Below are 5,000 nucleotides of genomic sequence, written 5' to 3' on the forward strand. Positions count from 1 at the left end.
TGTCTATCAGCATATCTATTTATTAATCATTTATCAGTATATATTTATCAATGTATATCTATTTGTCTATCTACCTGCCTATCTAGTTATCAACCCACCAATATATCTATTTATCTATCTATCTATCTATCTATCTATCTATCTATCTATCTATCTATCTATCTATCTATCTATCTGTCCAACCACTCATCCATCTTTCCATCTATCTATCTATCTATCTATCTGTTCGAATATGAGAAAAGCTTTCGGCTTTATTGAAATCCCTGTTAATTAGCGCCAACGCTCTGTAGATTTTAATAAGATATTGGTAATCATTAATTAACCGATAATAAAGATATTAGCAGTTAGCAAATTGATTAGCAATTATCACCTGATAGATAATTAAGATCTTGGCAGTTATCAGTGAACTGGCAATTAGTATTTAATGGGTAATTATCGATAAATGGATAATTAAGAGCAAAGCGTGCACATGATCATGATAACGATATGATCATAATTACAAATCGATTATCATAACGATATGATTTATATGACATGAAGGTTATAGCGATAATTGTAATATTGATATGGTGATAATGACAGTCATGGTTATAATGAGGAGGCGATTATGATAACGATATGATTATAATGAAAGAGATCATTATGATGAAGGTATGATGATGATGATGATGATATGATGGTGATAACGAAATGATCATAACGACACTATCATTATAATGATGTTATGATCATTATTGCGACTTGGTGATAATGAAGATATGAACAATTTGGAAGATATGATTATAATGAAATGGTGATAATTAGTGATGATAATGATTGTGATGACGCTTTTATGCTGATGATAAAGTGATGATAATGACTTTATGATTATGATGGCTGATTTGTTATTATTATCATTATCATTACTGTTGTTGTTGCTTTTGTTGTTATTATCATTGTTATTATTATTATCATTATCATTACTGTTGTTATTTTATTGTGATTATTATTATCTTTATTATTGTTATTATTACTATCCTTGGCATTATTATTATTATTGTTATCATTATTATCTCTCTCCTCCCATTCTCTTGCCTTCCCTCCCTCTCTCCCCTCCCCTCCTCCTCTTCCTCTCTCCTGCCTCCTCTTCGTTGTCTCCTTTCTCCCTTTCTGCCAACAGCTGTGATACGATTCGATTTTTTTTGTTATTCTGTCTGCTCCTCTTCCTCCTCTTTTTCTTCCTTTTCTTCTCTCGTTCCTCTTATTACTTCTTCCTTTCCCCCTCTTTTTTTTCTTTCTCTTCCTCCTTTTTTTTTATCTATCTATCTCTCTCGTCCTTTATCTTCTGCTTCTCCTTCTACTTCTTTCCCTCTTCCTACTCTTTCACTTCTCTCCTTTCTCCTCTTTCTCTCTCCTTCCTTCTCCGGTGTATCCCTCCTCCTCCTTCTCCTCCTCCTCCCTCTTCTCTTCTCTTCTCCTCTCCACTCTTCTCTTGAACCCCCGCCCCTCCCCCTTTCCCCTCCCCCCCTCCCCTGCACTATCCCCCATCCCTTTATCTCTCGTTTCCTATCTCCTTTCTTCTCTTCCTCTCCTCTCCTCTCTTCCATTCCTTCCTTGTCACTCTTCCCTCCATCCTCCTATTCATCCCCCCCCCTCCCTCTCTCTCTCTCTCACGTCCTCTCCCCATCCTCTCTTCCCCTCCTTTCCTCCCCCTCCCCCTCCCCCTTCACCCCATTCCACCCCCTCCTCCACCCCTCCTTTCCCCCTCCCCCTCCACCCCATTCTCCCCCTCCTCCACCCCTCCTCTCCCCTCCCCCTCAACCCCATTCCCCCCCTCCTCCACCCCTCCTCTCCCCTCCCCATTCTACCCCCTTCTCCACCCCTCCCCCTCCACCCATTCCACCCCCTTCCCCACCCCTCCGCCATGCACAGCACCTCCCAGGACAAAAGCGATCTCTCCTTCTCCCTTGTCCCTCATTCACTCCCCCTCTCCCCTCTCCCCATTTCTCCTCTCGTCCTTCTCCTCTCCCCTTTCGTCGCGTCGCAGAACGCGGATGAAGAGATAAAAGAAGCGAAAGGGGGAGACCAGCACCCCCTCCGCCGAGCACAGCATCTCCCACGACAAAAGCGAGCGTCACTGGCACATTGTTCGGGGACAAAAATGAGACGCAGGACCCAGGGTGGTATTGTCACCGGCAGCCAGCGCGTCCCTCGGTTCGACACCCGCTCCAAAGGGCGCCGTCAAGGAGGGCTTCGCGGAGGGTAGCAGGGAGGGAGGGAGGGGAGGAGGGAGGATTAGGAGGGAGGGTGAGTGTGAGGGTAGGAGGGAGGATTAGGAGGGTAGGAGGAACTGAGGGTAGGAAGAAGGGTGGGAGGGTAGGAGGGAGGGTGGGAGGGAGGGTAAGAGGGAGGGTAGGTGTTAAGTGGAAGGAGGAGGGTGGAGGGAGGAAGGAGGGGGGGAGGGGGGAGGGAGGAAGGAGAGGAGGAGTGTGGAGGGAGGAAGGAGGGGAGGAGGGTGGCAAGAGGGAGGGAGGGAAGGTGTTAAGTGGAAGGAGGAGTTGGAGGGTAGGAGGGAGGGAAGGTGTTGAGTAAGAGGGTAGGAGGAGGGTAAGGGGAGGAGGGTAGGAGAGAGCGAGGGAGGGAGAAAGAGAGAGGATTAAGGAAGGAAGGAGAGAGAGAGAGAGAGAGAGAGAGAGAGAGAGAGAGAGAGAGAGAGAGAGAGAGAGAGAGAGAGAGAAAGAGAGAGAGAGAGAGAGAGAGAGAAAGGTGGTGGGGGGGTAGGGGGTGGGAGATGGAAGGAGGGAATAGACGGAGGGACGAAAGAATGGATAGAGGAGGGGGAGGGAGAAGGAGGAGAGAGCAAGAGGCGATAGATGGTGATAATTATGATAAAGATAAAATTAAAATATTGATAATGATAATAATAAAATATTGATAATAATAATATGGATAATAATGATTATGATTATGATAATAATAATGATAATGATAATAGTAATAATAATAACAATAATATGATAATAATGATAATAAAAGTGATGATGATGATGGCGATGATAATAAAAAAGATAATAATAATAGTAAAGATAAAAATAAGGATACTAATAATAATAATGATAATGATAGTGATTAAGATAATGACAGTGATAATGATAATAATAATAATAATGATAATAATAATAATAATAATAATAACAATGATAAATGATATTAATAGTAATGATAATGATAATACTAATCATAATAACAATAACAAGAAGAGAAAAAGAAAAATGATAATAACAGGAAGCAAGTGAGATGAAAAAATCCAAATAACGGGAAATAAAGAAACGAAGATAAACGAGAGAAGAGATAAGGAAAGGTGGAACAGATATTGAGAAGAAAATAGAGACGAAGGAAACGAAGGAAGAGTAAGAGAAAGAGGAAGAAAGAGAGAGTCAAAAGGAGCAGAATGGCAAGGGGAGACACGGAAAGAAGAAGAACGAATAGGGAAATAGAGAGGACGAGACGATTAAAAGAGAGAAGGCATGGAGGAGACGAGGAACAAGAGAAGGGGCGAGATATTTGATATTCTCCTTTCTTCCTCTTCCTTCTCTTTGGTTTCCTGATCTTGCCTCTCCCCCCCCCCCCTCCTTCGGGCATCTCCCTCTCTCTATATCTCTCTATTTATCTCTATCTCTCTTTCATTTTCTTTTCTTTTTTTCTCTCCTCCTCTTTCTCCACTTCCTTCTCCTCCCCTTTCTCCTCTACTCTACCATTTCACTCTCCTTCTGTCTCTTATCTCGCTTGTACATTTGCGGTCTGGCTGCAGAAGATTTGGGGAGGACTCTGATCTCTCTGTTCATCTTGTCTGTTTTTTTTTTTTCTCTTTCATTTTCTTTCTCCCTGTCCTTATCTCTGTCTACTCTCTTCGTTCTTTTTCTCTCTCTTCTTTCATTTTCTTTCTTTCTCTCCTTGTTTTTCTCTCTTCCTCTCTCTCCGTTTCTCTCTCTCTTCTTTCTTTCTGCTCTTTCCTTCTCCTTTCTCTCCTTTCCTCTCTCTCTATCACTCTTCTCTCTTCTGTCTCTTTCTCGTTTCTTTCTTCCCTCTCTCATCGCTCTCCTCTCTCTCTCTGTCTTCTCTCTCGCTTCTCTCTCTCTCTCTCTCTCTCTCTCTCTCTCTCTCTCTCTCTCCTTCTCTCTCTCTCTCTCTCTCTCTTCTCTCTCCTCTCTCTCTCTCTCTCTCTCTCTCTCTCTCTCTCTCTCTCTCTCTCTCTCTCTCTCTCTCTCTCTCTCTCTTTTTTTTTTTTTCTCTCTCTCTCTCTCTCTCTCTCTCTCTCTCTCTCTCTTCTAGTGTGTGTTCCTATTTTGACTTTCTCTGCATCTGCAGTAGACCTCTTTAATTCAGTATATTATTTCTCTCAGTTCCTTATACACTGCTTCTGTCTCTTCTCCCCTCCCTCTCCCTTCTCCCTTCCTTCTTTCTAACCCTCTCTCCCTCTCTCCCCTTTATCTCACTTTCTTGTTTCTCTTAAGCATCCAATAGTAAGTATATATTTACCTGATCATTTGTGATGTTAAAAACACACCCACACATCCCCGGCATACGAGGACAGGCAATATACGCTACAAATAAACAGTAATAAAACGGCAGAGGCGAAAGCAACGATTTCTTCACGGAATATCAAGCTCTCAATACACGTGTAAATACCTTATCACTTAATACTTTCGGATAAGACATTTCCAATCGCGTCGATTTCTTTCTTTTTTTGTATTTATATTATACTTGTTCGCTGTCTCGAGACGTTGTTATCTCCATGTCTTACTTTGGAAACTTTACTTGCCTTGGCGAGCTGATATCGGGGACATAAAGTTCCACTCATGAGATGAATCCACAAAACAGTTGCCTTCTGGACGCATGCGGATTCGGTCGTAGGCTTGGTAGACGCTGGGCCGCCGCCGTTCGCTGTGATAAAGAGGACCAGGTCTGTTTAATGAGTGGCTTATCACGCGGCCTTTCAGGAACGGCGCGTGAGCCTCCTT

The sequence above is a fragment of the Penaeus monodon genome, chromosome 11, assembly GCF_015228065.2.
Source record: "Penaeus monodon isolate SGIC_2016 chromosome 11, NSTDA_Pmon_1, whole genome shotgun sequence".
In the NCBI taxonomy this organism is placed as follows: domain Eukaryota; kingdom Metazoa; phylum Arthropoda; class Malacostraca; order Decapoda; family Penaeidae; genus Penaeus; species Penaeus monodon.